Here is a 22,629-nt window from a genome sequence, read left to right as displayed (position 1 = left end):
ACTGCTGCTTGCCTTTGACTCCTCAGGGGGTGGAGCAAACGATTTCCTTCCTGGATGGGGCTGTCTATGGTCAGTGTACAAGAGTTGCTGTAGCAACCCCGCAGCTGTGCTCTGCCTAGCAGAAACTCGGTAGGATATCATAGATTTTTGTTCACTTAAGTGAAAAACAGGTTTGCTTGTTTATTTAATCATAAATTGAAAAAAATGAAATTAGAACTTTTATCCAAGACAAGTCTCAACTTTGATGCAACTATGAAACTAGAAAGTTTGAGTGTTTGAAGCAGTAGTGACTATTCTAATCCTGGAAATAGGAGTTGGAATCTTGAATTAACTGTATTTGTGTGGGTCATTGGAATATGACCATTTTTATTAAGTTGTAGCTAAAGATAGGAAGATTAGAGGGAAATGCCCTATTTTCAACAGTACAAGGTTAAAGGAAATATTTAATACAGTGTGCTAACTGGCTGGGATGGTATGCTTGAAACTTATTTTTTAGTTATGTATAAAGCTTTCTTCCTTTAAAAATAAAATTTTAACTGTAGAGTAGTATTCTTAATCCATAATAAGACATCAAAATGTAAATCAAAACTTGACTTGTGAGATATCAAACTAGGGGGAAAGGGTGGGTTGGTCATGAGCAATGGAAGGAGTGCTCAGTGTGGCCAAAAATGCACCAGCTGCCATTGTTGGTATAGTGTAAATAGTGAAACTCCTAATGGAGTTTTCCTGGAACTCTATTCATCTGTAACTAAAGCTGTACCTACAGAGAACATTTAATTTAATTGTATGTGAAGTTTAGATAAGTATAAGCTGACTCCCAGATGTACAACAATACAAACCTATCTAAGGCATAGCATAGCATCTTGAGATTAAAAAAAAAAAACTCTTTATGGGTGCCATGGCACCTTTTAATTAAAGTAAAACGAGGATAAATAAAAATAATAATTGACTGTCACCGGTGTGAAAATAAATTCACTTCTTGGTAAATAGACCTTGCCAGTACCTCAGCCTTATTCTTCATAACCTGTGTACTTATTTAACTTTCCTCCTTTTTTTTTTTTTTTTGGTGTTTTGTTATATAGAGAGAATTAGATATAGCAAAATGGTAAAGTTTAAAGTTTAAAATATTGTCTAGACCAGAGTTTATTTTGATTATAGCTATGAAGTGTTTACGTAAAGAATCAGGTCGATTTTTTCTCCTGATGGGTTTTTTTTTTTGTTTGTTTGTTTTTTGCTATGCTGGGTCTTCATTGCTGAGAGGGCTTTTCTTTAGTTGTAGCAAGTGGGGGCTGCTCTCTAGTTGCAGAGCATGGGCTCTAGAGTACATGGACTTCAGTAATTGTGGCATATGGATCAGTAGTTGTAGCTCCCAGGCTCTAGAGCACAGGTTCAATTGTTGTGGGGTGCCTGGGCTTAGTTCCTCCACAGCATGTGGAATCTTCCCAGATCAGGGATCAAACCTGTGTCTCCTGCATTGCCAGGCAGATTCTTTACTGCTGAAACACCAGGAAAACCCTCCTGATGGGTTTTTGAGCATGTTCTCCATACCAGTATAGTGTCATTGCATTCGCAAAAGCTTATTAGATGCCATAGACAATTATTAAAATTATAAACTAGGATACCCCCACTGAAGAAATGTATTTTTTATTATATATGCATGATCTATTGTATTCCTTGTATTATATCTGTTTAACAGTTTTAACAGAAAAGAAGTAAACTGATCTCTTGTTACTTTACACTCTGAGGTATTTTTTGTTTCTGTTTTTCAACCATGTAAGACTTATAAATGCCAGTTCATCATTTTGTAATGTTGAGAGACTGGATCCAGGCTGTAGGCAGAATGCTGGGCATGATGAATTTTCTATCAAAGAAAGACAGAAAAAGTTATTTGGTATAATCAGCTTTCTAGAATAATCTTTTAAAATAAGTATGATGTTATCCACCATACTTTCTGCCTAGATTTTGCTTATCTAGCTTCCCTTAATTCTTCAGATCTCAATTTACTGCAGCCTCTAAGAAACCCTCTTTAAGCGTCTTCTTCACATCCCTACCTGCTCCCAAATCTGGCTTAGCTGCCTTTTCTAGGTACTTGCTCTGTCTTTGCACTTCGCACATTTTCTTGTTATCATTTGTTTGTTTGTCTTCCCATAGATTGAAAGCTCCCTGAAGGCAAGATCATTCCTTGTTCACCGCTGTAGCCAAGAACCCAGCATAGTACCTGGCCCATAAGTGGCCTCTCAGTAAATATTTAATAATTATACTGCATGGAAATACATTAACCTTATTTGGTGAACTCATTTGGAATGAGCATATTGGATCAAGTACTGTTGTTTCAGGCACCAGTTCAACTACTCTGTTGTTTCATCTTTTAAGGATATGTGACCATATTTTATATAACCACTAGTTAAGAATATTTAAGTATTTTATTATTTTTTGGGGGGGCAACACAGACAACAGGCACTCAGAATGTTGCTTTCTTTGATATTATGATGCTAAGAGGAAGAGGTTTGAGAATCAAGGTAGTTCTTTACTTGTATATTGGTGTGTTTGACATGTTCATTCAGCAAGTATTGATCTCTAATAATCAAGAATTTGTTGATCCTAGGATACTGTGTTAGTTGCTATAGAAGATTCAAAGAAATTATACATGGATTATGTCTTTAAGTTGCTTATAGTCTGATAGTAGAGATAAGACATACATAAACATATAAGAAAGAAAACAGTAGGTGGCACAGAGGTATAATGATCAGCACAGAGCAGATGCTCAAAAAATATTTGTCTACCAAACCTTTGTTTTCATCCATTCATAGATGAAGTCAGCCTGTTTGTATTTCTTCATTTGTTATCTTGATATATATATGGCTCTCCTCTGCTTTATTTCCTCATGGCAGAATTGGTCTCAGATTCTTAATCTTCCATAACTTATTGATTGAGGAAACCAGTCCACCCAGTAGTCTCAAACACGTACTGTCACATAACCAGCACCAAATTCAAAGACATGAGTCAAAAGAATGGTATGAAACACAAGTATATGGGAAGAGAGTGGAGAGTAATTGGGGCAAAAGTCAAACAACAAGGATTTACACTGCAACAGAAAAATAATATAGTGGCAAATTATATACTAAAGGCCAATTATTGATTTTCACAGAATTATGCAAATAATTTCCAGTCACTTTCCTTATGAATTTAACCCTCTCAATTTCCTCATACTTCATCTTCTTTATCACTTAGGCCAAGTCAGTATTTTTCAAACTGTAGATCATATCCTATTAATGGATTGTGAAATCAATTTAGTGGATCACTGTCAACATTTTTAAAAATAATATAGAATAGCATTGAAACTGTCAGAGCACTTCACACATAGAGAAGGTAGTGCTGTTTTATGAAATTTTGTGAGTACTAAATTATAATTTAAAATGCAAAATTATAATTTAAAATGTAAAATTATAATTTCTAAATGTTATTTGGAAAAGTAAAAGCCAGCTTTTAATAAATTTTCAAAGGGAATGAATTTGAAAAATGTTGTGGAGGACAGTGAGATAGCCAGTATAAAATAGGAATACTCTCAAGTTCCCTACTATGACTTGTGCAGTCTACTGTTGATCCCAGAAATACCATTTCAAATGTGTTTTGTATGTTCTACAGGTAAAAGTCCCACTTTAGTCAATACCTTTACATTTGCTGGTCTATAGAATACTCTTTTCAAACACTAGCCAACCTACATTAGAGGAGTGTTACTTTTCTAATGTGGATACAAATAAATATATTCACCATGAATTCTTTAACAAAAGGCCTCAATTATTCCTCAGCCATTGTTTCTGTCTTGTCACTGCCTCTGTGTGGAATCTAATCAAGCAGGGGTTTTATGATTAGGAAAAAAATCATTTCTGTAGGTGCTTGAGACAGTTTTAAAATGCATAAAGAAGTGAGATTTGTGAGAGGAAAAACTGTGTGCATGTCTTGAATCTGAAATGAGCAAAGATTTATCCTGTGAGAAACCCTATTTGTTTGAGCATCAGCAGTCAACAACACTAAAAAAGTTTGAAACCTGATGTACTACCAACAGGACAGTCTTTAAAGACATGTCATTTTACTGAACTGATAAAATATTTTGAAAAGAGTGAATGGAGTATATAAATATCTTACCTGAAAAACAGCTTCATTAAATGAAATTATTGCCAACTGACAGGCTGTGGTTCTGTGACTTTTGATATCCTGTTCAACATGTTTCTTCAGGCCGTGTCAGATTTTGGCTGTGGTTAGAACACTTTCACTTTTCACTTTCATGCATTGGAGAAGGAAATGGCAACCCACTCCAGTGTTCTTGCCTGGAGAATCCCAGGGACGGGGGAGCCTGGTGGGCTGCCGTCTATGGGGTCGCACAGAGTCAGACACGACTGAAGCGACTTAGCAGCAGCAGAACATAGGAAGAAGTGCCATAAGGAAGCGAACATCAGGGTGATGTTCATTATAATAGGATTCTACTCACTTGTAAAAGTTTGTTCACCACTACAAAGTATTAAAAGTGCTTAAATTGTTAAATAGATTTTAGTCCTTATGAAAAGAAGATTATAAAGTGAGCCAGACCTTCTAGTCATAGCTAAAATATTCTTTTGACCTAATTTTGCTTAATCTGATCAAGTAAATTTTAGGATAAGTTTTGAAAAACCTTGAAAGTTTTTCTTTGGTTAATTTTCTTTAAAGTTAAATGTACAATGACTTGTGGGATATTTCTTAGAAAAATCTATTACTGAACTAGTACAGAATGTGAATCATTTCTTGCCTGAAATATAAGATTGTTGTTTACAAGGCAGTTGTCCAGAATCTTCTCATTAAATTGGAAACTATTTCGCTTTTCATCACTGTAGGTTCTTTTAACTTCACAAGTGTGTTATTTAAAACATAAATCCTATTGGTACACAGGAAACCCATTTAAAATTAAATTTTAAAACACTCTTGAGAATTCTATGGAACATTTTTGGTTTTATAATTTCTAGCAAAAGAAAAAGTACCTTTAATACCTTAAAAATGTATTTTCAGAGATAGCTAACCCCAGACTTTGTAATAATACATGTGAAAGAATAGCACTATTAATATTTTAAAATATTGAATGCTTGAATATAGCACAAAATTATTACCTTCATTTTCCCCAAAATAAGCTAAGCCACAAATTTAAAACTGGGAAATTCAGTATCAGAATTAAAAGAAATATTTCTGGGTTAAGAAGTTCTACTTTTACTTTAATTTCAAAATGAACTTGTCTTTTAAAAGCTTATTCTGTGATTTTATGTATATAACTCTTTGATTTGATAAACTTGAAAGAATTTATATCAGTATTATATATGCTGCTTCTCTCTTGTGGTGTGATTTAAATATTGGACACCTAAGCCTAAGTAAATTTTCAGAGAGGGTCATTTTCTCTTTGTTCTTTTATAGTATAGCTCTTAAGCAGAGTGAGAGCTTTGCCTTTGCTATTTGAATAGAATGTTTTCCTGTGGTTTCTAATTCTCAGATCCACTTCTGAGCATTTCTATGGATATGCCACAAATAGTGGAGTTTGATTCTTAACCAGTCTAGTAAAATATTATTGATACAAACTACCACTGGCTGAAGTAAAATATAAACCACTCAGAGATTAAAGCATTTAAAAAGAAAAGGGTTTATATGCCAACAAGATTTGTGAGGGAGTCCAAGATGTAGAAGGATAGCTTTCACAAATTAAAGATATGACAAGTATTTGAAAGAAAAAAACTTACAAATATACCAAGGTCATCAAGTTTACTGTTAATCTCTTTAAGGTAGAAAACAGCTTTTGGATATGACATATCCAAAAAGATCATCACATATCTTCAGACATTGGCATTGTCAAAATCAGGGATATATTTGTTTCTATCGGGGAATATCTTATAGGAAAGACTCAAGGTTTCATTTACTGAGGGAACAAGAATCAGACAAATTGACTGTTTTTGCTGATGTTACTTTATCTCGGTTGCAAATTTTCAAGGTCACCTTTGGGCTCAGTGATTCACTAAAAGAATACATAGAACTCAGAAAAGCTATTATACTCATGGTTTATTACAACAAAAACATACAAATTTAAATCAGCAACTCAAAAAAGGACATAAGGTAAAGTTCAGGAAGTCTAGGGTTTCCCTGGTAGCTCAGCTGGTAAAGAATCTGCCTGCAATTCAGGAGATCCCAGTTCGATTCCTGGGTTAGGAAGATCCCCTGGAGAAGGGTTAGGCTACCCACTCCAGTATTCTTGGGCTTCTCTGGTGGCTCAGAGAGTAAAGAATCCGCCTGCAATGCAGGAGACTTGGGTTTGATCCCTGGATTGGGAAGATTCCCCTAGAGGAGGGCATGGCAACCCACTCTAGTATTCTTGCCTGGAGAACAAGAGGAGCCTGAACAGAGGAGCCTAGTGGGGTACAGTCCATGGGGTCACAAAGAGTCAGACACAACTGAGCAACTAAGCACAGCACAGCAAAGTCCAGGAAACACCAGGCATGAACTAGAACTTGTCTTCCAGTGAAGTCATGCAGATAGCACTCAATTCTAGCAATGATGTATGATATGCTTGGAGTATTGCTCCTCTGAGCTTTGGTGTCCAATTTTTTTTATTGTGGGCTGGTCACATAGCATGGCTGACTGCCCATGTGACTGACCTTCAGTCTCCAGTCCCTCTGAAAAAGTGAAAGTGATAGTCGCTTAGTGATGTCCAATTCTTTGCATTCCATGGACTGTAGCCTGCCAGACTCCTCTGTCCATGGAATTCTCCAGGCAAGAATACTGGAGTGGGTAGCCATTCCCTTCTCCAGGGGATCTTACCAATCCAAGGACTGAACCCGGGACTGCTGCATGCAGGCAGATTCTTTTCTGTCTGAGCCACCAAAGCTGGTACCAAATGGCTGAAAGCCCCATCATAAATCACATTGTTAGTGAAGACTATCTTGCAGAGCATGAAGCTCCTAGGTAAACTAAAAGTGTTTTTATCAGGCAGGCTGTTCCATGGTCTTAGAGGTTATCTCCCAGGAGCTGAGCAAGGGTAAAACCTTTCTTTGGAATGTGAAAGGTTAATCCTTTACAACACACGGTTGTTGTATTCCATTTTCTGACTTTGGAATGTGATGTGCATTTCTTACTCTAATTACAGTGTCAATTTTGCCTTCAAATTTCCTCCTAAGGCATGACTTTGACTGCATAAACCTGTTTAGTGATTTTCTACTGCAGTATCATTACTTGGATATTTTGTTTTTATTATGTAAATGTGATGAAAGTTCACACATATATACAAAAAACCTTCTTGTAATTTGGTTAATAAAATTAAAGTCACATGACACTAAAATTTAGGAGTTATCTTTATCTGGAAACTTTGTAAAGTTCATAAGGTTGTCATTATTTTTACATGTAAAATATCACTCTTATCAGCTCATATACGAAGACAAGAAACCAACAACCATCCAGTTCACCTCAAGCAAGTTGCTTGGACCTTGTTGTTTAATAATGGGCTTTCTGTATGTAATTTAATGAGGTTTGAGGCATGACCATGGTTACAAAAGCAATTACTAAATAACTGCCTTACAGAAAGGAGAATCTTTTTACTGAACCTGTGTAAAATAGCAAGGAAACATGTGCACTATAGTCCATGGAATGGCAAAGAGTTGGACACAACTTAGCATCTGAACAGCAGCAACAATGTAAAACAGCTACATGGCCAGGAAAAGTAAAGGAGCTAAGTAAAGGTATTTTGTGTAATTTCAACCATTTAAACTATTTTGGGGTAGTTTTATATGTATTCTCCAGAATCATAATTTTTATGTTTCTGTAACAATGTTCAAGCTACCACAAATTAACACTCATCTCACACACTAGCAAAGTAATGTTCAAAATTCTCCAAGCCACGTTTCAACAGTACATGACCAGTGAACTTCCAGATGTTCAAGCTGGATTTAGAAAAGGCAGTGGAACCAGAGATCAAATTGCCAACATCCGTTGGATCATCGAAAGAGCAAGAAAGTTCCAGAAAAGCATCTACTTCTGCTTTATTGACTATGCCAAAGCCTTTGACTGTGTGGATCACAACAAACTGTGGAAAATTCTGAAAGAGATGGGAATACCAGACTACCTCACCTGCCTCCTCAGAAATCTGTATGCAGGTCAAGAAGCAACAGTTAGAACTAGACATGGAATAGCAGACTGGTTCCAAATAGGAAAAGGAGTGCGTCAAGGCTGTATATTGCCACCCTGCTTATTTAACTTACATGCAGAGTACATCATGAGAAATGCTTGGCTGGATGAAGCACAAGCTGGAATCAACATTGCCGGGAGAAATATCAATAACCTTAGATATGCAGATGACACCACCCTTATGGCAGAAAGCGAAGAAGAACTAAAGAGCCTCTTGATGAAAGTGAAAGAGGAGAGTGAAAAAGTTGGCTTAAAGCTCAACATTCAGAAAACTAAGATCATGGCATCTGGTTCCATCACTTCATGGCAAATAGATGGGTAAACAATGGGAACAGTGTCAGACTTTATTTTGGGGGGTCCAAAAATCACTGCAGATGGTGATTGCAGCCATGAAATTAAAAGACACTTGCTCTTTGGAAGAAAAGTTATGACCAACCTATAGACAGCATATTAAAAAGCAGAGACATTACTTTGCCAACAAAGGTCCCTCTAGTCAAAGCTATGGTTTTTCCAGTAGTCATGTATGGTTGTGAGAGTTGGACTGTAAAGAAAGCTGAGCACTGAAGAATTGACGCTTTTGAACTGTGGTGTTGGAGAAGACTCTTGAGAGTCCCTTGGACTTCAAGGAAATCCAACCAGTCCATCCTAAAGGAAATCAATCCTGAATATTCATTGGAAGGACTGATCTGAAGCTGAAACTCCAATACTTTGGCCACCTGATGCAAAGAACTGACTCATTTGCAAAAGACCCTCATGCTGGGAAAGATTGAAGGCAGGAGGAGAAGGGGATGATAGAGGATGAGATGGTTGGATGGCATCACCAACTCTACGGACATGAGTTTGTGCAAGCTCCGGGAGTTGGTGATGGAAAGGGAAGCCTGGCGTGCTGCAGTCCATGAGATCGCAGAGAGTTGGATAGGACTGAGCGACTGAACTGAACTGAACCATCTGTTACTGATAAGCTATATTAAGATTTCCACAGATTTTTTTTTTCTGAATTCCAAAACTTCTGTTAGAACAATGCCTCCAGTTTATACAAGTGTGGCCAAATAAGAGTTTGAAATAAAGAAGAATGGAATTCTTCTTATATGTCCATTAGATACAGGACATTAGTCATAATTAACTAATTTAGTCCTGGGTAAAAAATTCTTGTTTTTCTGATTTGGGGTGAAGCAATCAGTTTCACAAAGTCATCTGCTTCTGGATTTAAAGAGTCCTAGAAATCCTGACTCTAATCTTTTGGTAGTCTGACAGGTATCTGTCTGTCATCCTGATATCAGCTTACACTGAAAAGTCTGTTTCCATAGTCTACTCCCTGTAGAGTCAATAGTTATGAGTATGATAAAAGTCTTTACTGAGGCTTTCACTGTTTTCATGTTTCTGCCAGAACACCCAATTTCTGGTCTTTGTAGCTCATTATAGGGACTTCAGACCAGGCAAATGTAAGGAAAAAGCAGAAACTGTCTATGGAGAAGACTCAGTGAAAGTGAAGTTCACTCAGTTGTGTCCGACTCTTTGTGACCCCATGGACTATACAGTCCATGGAATTCTCCAAGCCAGAATACTGGAATGGGTAGCCTTTTCCTTCTCCAGGGAATCTTCCAACAGAGGAATTGAACCCAGGTTACCCACGTTGCAGGCAGATTCTTTACCAGCTGAGCCACAAGGGAAGCCTGGAGAAGACTCAGTGACTCATATTAATTTGTAGTAGCCAACAATGATCAATTAATGAAGAATAAAATCCCTTTTTTCCTGAAATAACCCATAATCATGTTATGAAGATTTATTTAACTATCACCTTGAGAGAAAATGTATATTCTGGACAGAGTAGGCAATAAGTAGTCTCTAGATTTTTTCTGGACAGAGTAGGCAATAAGTAGTCTCTAGATTTTTTTTTTTTTTTTTAAATTTCAGTTCAGTTCAGTTCAGTTGCTTGGACACCATGCCTCCCTGTCCATCACCAACTCCCGGAGTTTACTCAAACTCATGTCCATTGAGTTAGTGATGCCATCCAACCATCTAATCCTCTGTTGTCCCCTTCTCCTCTTGCCTTCAATCTTTCCCAACATCAGGATCTTTTCAAGTGAATCATTTCTTCGCATCAGGTGGCCAAAGTATTGGAGCTTAGCTTCAGCATCAGTCCTTCCAATGATTATTCAGGACTGATCTCCTTCAGGATGGACTGGTTGGATCTCCTTGAAGTCCAAGGAACTCTAAAGAGTCTTCTCCAGCACCACAGTTCAAAAGCGTCAATTCTTTGGTGCTCAGCTTTCTTTATGGTCCAACTCTTGCATCCATACATGACTATTGGTAAAACAATAGCTTTGACTAGACAGACCTTTGTTGGCAAAGTAGTGTCTCTGCTTTTTAATATGCTGTCTAGGTTGGTCATAGCTTTTCTTTCAAGGAGCATGTGTCTTTTAATTTCATAACTGCAGTCACCATCTGCAGTGATTTTGGAGCCAAAAAAAAAAAGTCTATTTCCATTATTTTCCCATCTATTTGCCATGAATTGATGGGACCAGATGCCATGATCTTAGTTTTCTGAATGTTTTAAAATTTATTCATTTTTAATTGGAGGATAATAGTTTTACATTCTTGCCAATGCAGGAGAAGTGGGTTCCATCCTTGGTCTTGTAAGATACCACATGCCTCGGAGCAACTAAGCTGATGTGCCACAACTACTGATCTTGTGCTCTAGAGCCCGGGAACCACAACTGCTGAGCCCATGCACTGCAACTACCGAAGCCCACAGGCCCTAGAGCCAGTGCTCCACAAAAGAGAAACCACCACACTGAGAAGCCTGAACAGTGCAACGATAGTAGCCCTTGCTCTCTGCAACTAGAGAAAGCCCACTGAAAGCAATGAAGACCCATCATAATTGTATATGTGTGTGTATATATATATATATATATATATATATTTCAACATGGAAGATATTTAGAAATAACAAAGAGAAGTTTTACAGAGAATCCTTCACTGTCCGTTGAAAGATTCATTCAAACAATTATCAGTATAAAGTTCTTGCTGTAAATATCAAAATAAGAAACACTTGTATTGATACTGAGAGTAGAAATCATGAAGTTACAAGATCAGAGAGAGTTGCAGTGCCTGGTAGGAAAAGAAACACCATATGCTGAAATGAGTAACAATATGGGTTCATATCTATGAGTTAAGATCAGAAATAGGTAGAGACAGAAATAAAACCCCAAAATGAAAATCTTCCATGATTTTTTGAAAGTGAAAATACAATTTTATAAGATACAGTAGGATTCACATTTGAGGCACAGAAAGAGGAAGAAGGAAATAGGTTTAGCACACATTCTTTAGGATATAGCCAGTTCCATGTGGAAACACCATGTTCGGGATGCTTAGTTTAAGTTTATGTAAAATTTTGCCATAAAATATGGGTTTAGTGATTTTGTATATCGTATTTTTATAACTCAAATTTAAAGAAGTGTTTCAAGTATTTGTAGAGCGTTCAAGAGATGCCCTTTGGCAATTTCAAAAGCTCTGATACAATTGTTGTTGTATGGTAACTAAGTCATGTCCAACTCTTTGCAACCCCATGGACTGCAGCACTCCAGGCTCCCTGTCCGTCACCAACTCTCGGAGCTTGATAAAACTCATGTCCATTGAGTCGGTGATGCCGTCCGGCCATTTCATCCTCTGTCATCCCCTTCTCCTCCCACCTTCAGTCTTTCCCAGCATCAGGGTCTTTTCGGATGGGTCAGTTCTTCGCATCAGGTGGCCAAAGCATTGGAGTTTCAGCTTTGGCATCTGTCCTTCCAAAGAATATTCAGGACTTATTTCCTTTAGGATGGACTGGTTGAATCTCCTTGCTGTCCAAGCTACTCTCAAGAGTCTTCTCCAACACCAAATCACGGTGCATTCATTGATATTATATAATTGACTGACAAGATTGAAGGACTCTGCATAGAAGAGAAGCATTGCCCTCTGATGACTGGAATACAAAAATATTAGACGTCAAGGTGGAGATTATAAATAAATTAGATGTATAAGCTATTTTTTATTAAATTATAGTAAATTTTTCTTATAGTCCAAGCTGTCCAAAACTGAAAAGAAAGCTCTATCTGTTTTCAGTGCTAATAAAAGAAAATATCATTATTTTTTTCTGAAACTGATCACTGAAACTACCTAGACAAAATTACCATATGGTTATGGAACAAGAAATGGAAAAAACTATAATTAAAAGAAATTAAAGTTGGTTTTTTACAAAGGAAAAAAAAATAGTTTTACATTCTTGTGTTGCTTTCTACCATACAACAATGTGAATCAGCCGTAGGTATATACATGTATCCTCTCTTTTGAACCTCCCTGCCACCTCCCATCCCATCCTACCCCTCTAGGTTGTCACAGAACACCAGGTTTGAGCTCCCTGTCATACAGCAAATTCTCACTGGCTATCTATTTTACATATAGTAATGTATATGTTTCAATGCTGCTCTCTCAATTCATCCCACACTCTCCATCCCCCACTGTGTCCACAAGTCTATTCTCTATGTCTGCATCTCTAGTGTTGCCCTGAAAATAGGTTAATCAGTACCATTTTTCTAGATTCCATATATGTGTGTTAAGATACAATATTTGTTTTTCTCTTTCTGACGTACTTCACTCTGTGTAATAGGCTCTAGGCTCATCCACCTCATTAGGACTGACTCCAGTGCATTATTTTTTATAGCTGAGTAATATTCATTGTGTGTATGTACCACATCTTTATCCATTCATCTGTCAATGGACATCTAGGTTCCTTCCATATCCTAGTTATTGTGAATAGTGCTACAGTGAACATTGGGGTACATGTGTCTCTTTGAATTGTGGTTTTCTAAGGGTATATGTCCAGTAGTGGGATTGCTGGATTGTATGGTAGTTTTATTCCTAGTTTTTTAAGGAATCTCCATACTGTTCTCCATAGTGGCTGCATCAATTTACATTCTCACCAACAGTACAAGAGGGTTCCATTTTCTCCACACTCTGTCTGGCATTTATTGTTTGTATATTTTTTGATGATGAACATTTTGAGCAATAGCTCATTGTAGTTTTAATTAGCATTCCTCTAATACTGATTGATGTTGAACATCTTTTCATGTATTTATTAGCCATCTGTATATCTTCTTTGAAGAAATGTCTGTTTAGGTCTTCTGCCTACTTTTTGATTGAGTTATTTGTTTTCTTTTATTGAGCTGCATGAGCTGCTTGTATATTTTGGAAATTAATCCTTTGTCACTTGTTTCATTTGTTATTATTTTCTCCCATTCTGAAGCTTGTCTTTTTACCTTGTTTGTAGTTTCCTTTGCTGTGCAAAAAGCTTTAAGTTTAATTAGGTCCCACTTGTTTATTTTTGCTTTTATTTCCATTACTCTAGGAGGTGGGTCATAGAGAATCTTGCTGTGATTTATGTCAAAGAGTGTTCTGCCTATGTTTTCCTCTATAAAGTTTTATAGTTTCTGGTCTTACATGTAGGTCTTTAATCCATTTTGAGTTTATCTTTGTGTATGGTATTAGGAAGTATTCTAATCCCTTTCTTTTACACATAGCTGTCCAGTTTTCTACGATTGTTGTGTTACTATCAATTTCACCTTTTATGTCTGTATTTGCCTTATATATTGAGGTGCTTCTATGTGTTAGTTGCTCAGTTGTGTCCAACTCTTTGCAGCCCCTGGACTGTAGCCCGCCAGGCTCCTCTGTCCATGGAATTCTCCAGGCAAGAATTCTGGAGTGGGTTGCCTATTTCTCCTTCAGGGGATCTTCCCAACCCAGGGATTGAACTAGCACCTCTGTGTCTCCTGTATTAGCAGGCAGATTCTTTAACACTGAGCTACCTGGGAAGCCCCCAACAGATACATACTACCATATATAAAATAGATAAGCAACAAGGATTTACTATAGCAAAGGGAACTATATTATATTCAATGTCCTGTAATAACATATAATGGAAAAAATTGAAAATATATGTACATATGTATAACTGAATCACTGTGCTGTACACCTGAAACTAACTCAGTATAGTAATTCACCAATTCTTCAATTAAAAAAAAATATTTTCCCACAGGAGATTCACCCTAAAACTAGAAAAACAATATACCTCAAAGAACCCTTGAGTTGCTCCTCGTGGACAGTGCAGTTTACTTGGCTCTGGCTGATGAATGCACCTCTGGTAGATAAATACATAAAATCTTGACAGAACCTCTAGAATTGTCAAAGGAATAGTCATATACAAGCATTTAGAAAAGTCTACTTCCAAGAAAAGTTTGCAAGAAACTCCAAGGATTTTTCTTTTTTTTCTTTTTTCGTCTGTACTGGGTCGTTGTTGCTGCACACAGGCTTTCTCTAGTTGTGGTGTGCTGTCTTCTCATTGTATTGACATCTCTTGTTGTGGAGCATAGGCTTTAGGGCATATAGATTTCAGTAGCTGCAATGTGTAAGCTCTGGAGCATGGGCTCAGTAGTGGTGGCGCACAGGATTAGTTGCCCCACGGCATATGGAATCTTCCTGGACCAGGGATTGAACCCATATCTGCTACAATGGCACGTGAATTCCTAACCACTGGACCATCAGGGAAGTCCAAAACTCTTAAGCTTTAGAAAAACTGGTTCGTCAAATTAAAATATACAAAAAAGAGGGTGAAAACTCCACAAAATTACCAACATTACCAAGTTTGCAATTAGTCGGTCCATGGTAGAAAAGACAGAAATTTTCTCATACCATTGTTAAAGCCACAAAGATTATCACAGATCTTCAACTATCAATATTACAAAAAGTTGGTGACTAAGTTACTTTTTTTTTTAAGATTTTTTGGATGTGGACCATTTTCAAAGTCTTTATAGAATTTGTTACAATATTGCTTCTATATTTAATGTTTTGGTTTTTTGGTCCCAAGGCATGTGGGATCTTTGCTCCCCAACCACCTGCACCTCCTGCATTGTAAAGCAAAGTCTTAACCACTGGATTGCCAGGAAAGTCCCCAAAGTTACTATTATTAGGAAGTCAGTTCTTATAAACCAAACCTAAGGTTTCTTTCACTCTCTCTCCCATGTGTAGGCTCTTTCTCTCTCTCAACCCACCCCTGCCCCCCATCCCCACCCCGCACACAAGCTGGCACGTTCCTCCACTCTCTTCTCTTCTTCGGGGATGGATTCTCCTGCTATCTTCTAGATAAAATAGAGCTGTAACACTGATTTGTCTAAGAGCTATGACACGGTTTGTCCAAGACCCGAGAGCTGTGATGCACCGAGGGCTTTAATGTCCGTTGCTCCAAATCATTGTTGTGACGAGACAAGAACTGAGAACCATACACTCTCCTGACATCTCTGGTGCCCTGACTCGGATTTAACCTGGCTGAAACAACCTCCGCACAGCCCCTGCAAGGAGGAAGCCAAGCACAGCAGGAGCCCAACTCAGCGCGGAACGCAAAGAAAACCCAGTGCAAGGGAACTGACAAGAGGCCTATCATGCTGGAGACCAGGACAGCGAAAAACGAACTCGGCAGAAAGCTCATGCAGCTCTGACCTCCAGTTAAGGTCAACAAGCTACAACATGCGGTCCCAGTTCAACAAAGATACAAAACTACAGCCTACCATGGAAAATAACACTCACCCTTAGATGGACACCGCTATGAGGACTCTGAGGCCTGAGACTAGCAAGAGGGGGAGGCCCAATAGCCCTCGCCATCCCAGTTCAGCAGGAAGTAGCCAGAAAGACCTCGACGCCCCTATTCCCAAAGAATTGGGCCTCCCATCTCTTGAGGGGGGAATGTTAGGTAGTTAGAATAGGGAAACGGAGTCCAAAATGGCAGTGGCTAAAAGACAAGGATGGAGAAGGCAATGGCACCCCACTCCAGTACTCTTGCCTGGAAAATCCCATGGACGGAGGAGCCTGGTAGGCTGCAGTCCATGGGGTTGCTAAGAGTCGGGCACAACTGAGCAACTTCACTTTCACTTAAGGATTCTTTTGTTTTGCGAAACTGAACTAGGCACAGTGACCCTGTTTGTGTTTGTTTATTTTAGTTCTCTCAGGGTACAAGTTGTTTTATTTTCTGATTATGATGTACAAATTTATTGATAATGGCAGCAAAGCATTTTGTCAATTTTGCTTCCACATGTGCTTCCTTTCTGCCTGGTCCTTGTACTTACAAATCCTTTCATGAACAAGTAATGAGGTGGTTTATTATTACTTAAGGTGAAAGACAGTAATACAGAGAGGAAAGCCAAAGTTTGAGGGAAGGTGCTTTAGATATAAGGGATCTCTTTTCTTGAAAGAAGTTGTCATCCTGTGGACAAAATAATGGAAACTTAGAATGTAGGGGGTTAAAATACTAATGACTAAGACAAATCATAGAATTTGATTTTCCTTGACAAAAAAGAGGTAGAACAAAATTACATTTGCAGAATGTAGAAGGGGTAGAACAAAATTACGTTTGCAGAATATTTCCGTGAGAAGGCTAATTCTATGCAAAAGCCGACCTTGTCATACTTCAAAGAAAAATACATGCAGAATTCTACACTTCAAGAATTTATGTAATATTAAGGAGGATTGAAGTCCATTTAATCCATATCTATTAGATGAACTCTTCCAAACAGCCAGACATCTTGGTTTTTCCTGGAGATCTATTAGAGCAGTTTTTCTCCAAATGCAGATTATGATACATTAGTGGCTCCTAACATTGATTACTAGTGGGTTGTGACTAAAAGTTTGATTTAATGACATAGGATACAAAATATCAAAATACATTTGTTCTCAAGTAAGTATTGAGATTTCTACTTCAGGTAAGATTTAGAAAGGCCACACTCCCACTAAAACAGATAAATTACAAAGTCATATGTTTAAAGTCATTTGAAAATTATAGACACAATGAAAACTAGAAGAATGAAAATTCCAGAAAGGGAAGTCCCTTCCTGGGTCACTTGACAATCCCTGTTTTATTTCTTAGAGCATTTACCAATTCTGGTCACAGTGACCCTGCTTTTAGCATGGATACTCTCCTGGAACAAAGAGAACCCAGGGGAGTTTTTGAAGGTCGTGGATACAGACATGACAGATTTGATTTAAATTCTGAAAAGTAATGACTGGTATTTGCTGAATGCTAGAGTATAAAATAAACTGGAGAACTGTCCAAGAAAGGCATAATAAGATCTGCAGTCTCATGGTGAAGAGATAAATTCCTGCTAGAGAAAGGACATAGACTTGGGTTACTATGATGTTGAATGGTTTGCCATGGAAATGAACCAAGATCATTCTGTCATTTTTGAGATTGCACCCAAGTACTGCATTTCAGACTCTCTATGAGGGCTACTGCATTTCTTCTAAGGGATTCTTGTACATAGTAATAGATATAATGGTGTAATAGATATAATGGTATAATAGATATAATAGAACTAAAATGGATGGGAATGGGGGAATTTAATTCAGATGACCATTTTATCTATTACTATGGACAAGAATCCCTTAGAAGAAATGGAGTAGCCCTAAATAGTCAACAAGAGAGTCCAAAATGGAGTACTTGGGTGCAATCTCAAAAACGACAGAATGATCTCAGTTTGTTTTCAAGGCAAACCATTCAACATGATAGTAATCCATTTTACTTCACTGATTCCTAAAATGTCAGTGTTCACTCTTGTAATCTCCTGTTTGACCACTTCCAATTTACCTTGGTTCCAAATAGGGAAAGGTGTATGTCAAGGCTGTATATTGTCACCCTGCTTATTTAACTTATATGCAGAGTATATTATGCAAAAGACCAGGCTGGATAAAGCACAAGCTGGAATCAAGATTGCTGGGAGAAATATCAATAACCTCAGATCCCCAAAGACACCACCCTTATGGCAAAAGGCAAAGAAGAACTAAAGAGCCTCTTGATGAAAGTGAAAAAGGAGAGTGAAAAAGTTGGCTTAAAACTCACATTCAGAAAACTAAGATCATAGTATCCAGTCCCATCACTTCATGACAATATATGGGGAAACAATGGAAACAGTGACAGATTTTATTTTGGGGGGCTCCAAAATCACTGCAGATGGTAACTGCAGCTATGAAATTAAAAGATGCTTGCTCCTTGGAAGAAAATCCATGACCAACCTATAGATAGCATATTAAAAAGCAGAGACATTACTTTGCCAACAAAGGTCCATCTAGCCAAAGTTATCATTTTTCCAGTAGTCATGTATGGATGTGAGAGTTGGACTATAAAGAAAGCTGAGCACTGAAGAATTGATGCTTTTGAACTTTGGTGTTGGAGAAGACTCTTTAGAGTCCCTTGGACTTCAAGGAGATCCAACGAGTCAATCCTAAAGGAAATCAGTCCTGAATATTCATTGGAAGGTCTGACGCTGAAGCTGAAGCTCCAATACTTTGGCCACCTGATGCGAAGAACTGACTCATTGGAAAAGACCCTGATGCTGGGAAAGATTGTAGGCAGGAGGAGAAGGAGACAACAGAAGATGAGATGGTTGGATGGCATCACCAACTCAGTGGACATGAGTTTAAGCAAGCTTTGGGAGTTGGTGATGGACAGGGAAGCCTGGCGTGCTGCAGTCCATGGGGTTGCAAAGAATCAGACATGACTGAGCGACTGAACTGAACTGAATTTACCTTGATTCATAGACCTAACATTCCAGGTTACTAGACAATATTGTTCTTTGCAGCATTGGACTTTACTTTGAGCAGCAGACACATCCACAGCTGGGTGTCATTTCTGCTTTGGCTCAGCCTCTTCATTCTTTCTGGAGCTATTTCTCCAGTCTTCTCCAGTGGCATATTGAACACCTGACATGGGGGGTTCATCTTTCAGTGTCATGTTTTTGCCTTTTCATACTATTCATGGAGTTCTCAAGGCAAGAATGCTGAAGTGGTTTGCCATTCCCTTCTCCAGTGAACCACATTTTGTCAGAACTCTCCACCGTGACCCATCTGTCTTGGGTGGCCCCACTCTGCATGGCCCATAGTTTCACTGAATTACACAAGGCTGTGGTCCATGTGATCGTTTTGGTTAGTTTTCTGTGATTGTGTTTTTCATTCCATCTGCCCTGTAATGATTGTGGATAAGAGGCTGTACAAGCTTCCTGATGAGAGGGACTGGCTATGGGGAAAACTGGGTCTTGCTCTGGTGGGCAAGGCCATCCTCAGCAAATCTTTAATATAATCTTCTGCTGATGAGTGGGTTTGTGCTCCCTTCGTGTAGTTTGTCCTGAGGCAGCCCAGTTCTGCAGTACGTAGTCTCTATGGAAGGGCTATAGTCTCTGTGCTAAACCTAATGGCAACCTCCTCCAGGAGGACTTATGCCAACACACCATGTCTCCCAGGAATGCTGCTGCCAGTGAACCTGACCCTGAGCCATGCACAATGGACCTGTGCCTCTGCTGGAGACTTCCACTCACAGGCAAGTCTAACTCAATGGGGTCACTGCTCCTTTCTCCTGGGTTGTAGTGCACACAAAGTTTTGTTCTTCCAAGAGTCTCTTTATCCCCAGTCCTGTGGAAATTCTGTAACCAAATCCCACTGACCTTCAAAGTCAGGTTCTGTGGGGATTCCCAGTCCCTTTGCTGGCTCCCCAGCTTGGGAAGTCTGTTGTGGGGCCTAGAACCTTCACAACAGTGAGAGAACTGCTTTGGTATAATTGTTCTCCAGTTTGTGGATCGCCAGCCCGGCAGCTCTATGATGGGACTAATGGCAACTTCCTCCAAAGGACTTTGTCACATGCTGCACCTCCCAGGACCACTGCTGCCAGTGGCCTTGTCCCTGTATCAGGCCACTGCTGACCATGCCTTTGCAGGAGACCCTCAAACACTCACAGGCAGGTCTGGCTCAGACTGTAGTTGGGGGGTCACTGCTCCTTTCCCTGGGTCCTAGTGCACACAAGGTTTTGTCTGTGTCCTCTAAGAGTCTCTGGCAGGTATTTTGATTTTAAACAGCATTATGTCCCTCCTACCGTCTGTTTGTGGCTTCTTCTTTGTCCTTGGACATGGGGTATCTTTTTTGGTGGGTTCCAGCATTCTCCTATCAATTGTGCTTAGCAGCTAGCTGCAGTTTTGGTGTTCTTGCAGGAGAAGATGAGCACACGTCCTTCTCCACCATCTTGGTGGACAACCATTCAACATCACAGTAATCCAAGTCTATGCCCAACCACTAATGCTGAAGATGCTGAAGTTGACAAGTACTATGAAGACCTACAAGACCTTCTGGAACTAACACCAAAAAAAGATGTCATTTTCATCATAGGGGATTGGAATGCAAAAGTAGGAAGTCAAGAGATACCTGGAGTAACAGGCAAGTTTGGCCTTGGAGTACAAAATGAAGCAGGGCAAAGGCTAACAGAGTTTTGCCAAGAGAACACACTGGTCATAGCAAACACCCTCTTCCAACAATGCAAGAATCAACTCTACACATGGACATCACCAGATGGTCAATATTGAAATCAGATTGATTTATTCTTTGCAACCAAAGATGGAGAAATTCTATTCAGTCAGCAAAAACAAGACCTGGAGCTGACTGTCACTCAGATCATGAGCTCGTTATTGTAAAATTCAGACTTAAATTGAAAAAAATAGGCAAAAGCACTAGGTCATTCAGTTATGACCAAAATCAAATCCCTTATGATTATACAGTGAAAGTGACAAATAGATTCAGGGGATTAGATCTGCTAGAGTGCCTGAAGAACTATGGACAGAGGTTCATAACATTGTACAGGAGGCAGTGATCAAAATCATCCCCTAGAAAAAGAAATGCCAAAAGGCAAAATAGTTGTTTGAGGAGGTCTTACAAATAGCTGAGAAAAGAGAAGCAAAAGGCAAAGGAGAAAAAGAAAGATATAGCCATCTGAATGCAGAGTTGCAGAGAATAGCAGAGAGAGTTAAGAAAGGCTTCTTAACAATGCAAATACGTAGAGGGATACAATAGAATAGGAAAGACTAGAGATCTCTTCAAGAAAATTAGAGATACCAAGGGAACATTTGATGCAAAGATGGGCACTATAAAGAACAGAGTATAGACCTAACAGAAGCAGAAGAGATTAAGAAGAGGTGGTAAGAATACACAAAAGAACTATACAAAAATGTCTTAATGACCTGGATAACCATGATGGTGTGGTCACTCACCTAGAGCCAAACATCCTGGAGTGTGCAATCAAGTGGGCCTTAGAAAGCTCGCTATGATCAAAGCTAGTGCAGGTGATGGAATTCCAACTGAGCTATTAAAATTCCAAAAGAGGATGCTGTAAAGTGCTGCACTCAATATGCCAGCAAATTTGGAAAACTCAGCAGTGGCCACAGGACTGGAAAAGGTCAGTTTTCACTCCAATCCTAAAGAAAGGCAATGCCAAAGAATGTTCAAACTGCCATACAATTGTGCTCATTTCACAAGGCTTCAACAGTATGTGAACTGAGAACTTCCAAATGTACAAGCTGGATTTAGAAAAGGGTGAGGAACCAGAGATCAAATTGCTAACATCCATTGTATCATAGAAAAAGCAAGGAAATTCCAGAAAAAATACCTAGTTCTGTTTCATATACTACACTAAAGCTTTTGATTGTGTGGATCACAACAAACTGTGGTAAGTTATTAAAGAGATAGGAATAACAGACCACCTTACTGCCTCCTGTAAAATCTGTAAGTGGGTCAAGAAGCAACAGTTAGAACTGGACATGAAACAATGGACTGGTTCCAAATTGGGAAAGGAGTATATCAAGGCTGTATATTGTCACCCTGCTTATTTAACTTATATGCAGAGTACATCATGTGAAATGCCTGGCTGGATGAGTTACAAGCTGAATTCAAGATTGCCAGGAGAAATATCAGTAACCTCAGATATGCAGATGACACCATCCTAATGGTAGAAAGTCAAGAGGAACTAAAGAACCTCTTGATGAAGGTGAAAGAGGAGAGTGAAAAAGCTGGCTTAAAACTCAACATTCAAAAAACTAAGATCATGGTATTCAGTCCCATCACTTCATGGCAAATAGATGGGGAAACAATAGAAAGAATAACAAACTTTATTTTCTTGGACTCCAAAATCACTAGATGGTGACTGCAGCCATGAAATTAAAAGATGCTTGCTCCTTGGAAGAAAAGCTGTGGCAATCCTAGACAGAGTATTAAAAAGCAGAGACATCACTTTGCCGACAAAGGTCCATTTAGTCAAAGCTATTGTTTTTCTATTGGTCATGTACAGATGTTGGACCATAAATAAGGCTGAGCACCAAATAATTGATGCTTTTGAACTGTGGTGTTGGGGAAGACTCTTAAGAATCCCTTGGACTGTAAGGAGATCAAACCAGTCAATCCTAAAGGATATCAACCCTGAATATTCATTAGTAGGACCTATGCTAAAGCTGAAGCTCCAATACTTTGACCACTTGATGCAAAGAGCAAACTCATTGGAAAAGACTCTGATGCTGGGAAAGATTGAGAGCAGGAGGAGAATGGGGCAACAAA

At 38.7% G+C, this 22,629-nt stretch overlaps 1 protein-coding gene across 4 annotated transcripts in view; it reads left to right on the top strand.

The window, feature by feature from the left end:
- Positions 1-22,629, top strand: part of LOC147365857 (coiled-coil domain-containing protein 162-like) — a 210,639-nt gene continuing 188,010 nt past the window's right edge. For all 4 annotated transcript variants that reach the window (XR_015132916.1, XM_086317383.1, XM_086317382.1 and 1 more), the window contains exon 1: positions 1-129. The gene's annotated coding sequence lies outside the window, so the exon portion shown is untranslated. The remainder of the gene's footprint in view (positions 130-22,629) is intronic.

The sequence above is a fragment of the Bos grunniens genome, chromosome 9 (genome assembly GCF_055505025.1).
Source record: "Bos grunniens cultivar Pamir isolate PY7600 chromosome 9, Bosgru_T2T1.0, whole genome shotgun sequence".
NCBI lineage: Eukaryota > Metazoa > Chordata > Mammalia > Artiodactyla > Bovidae > Bos > Bos grunniens.
This window is presented reverse-complemented; position numbering and strand designations above follow the sequence as displayed.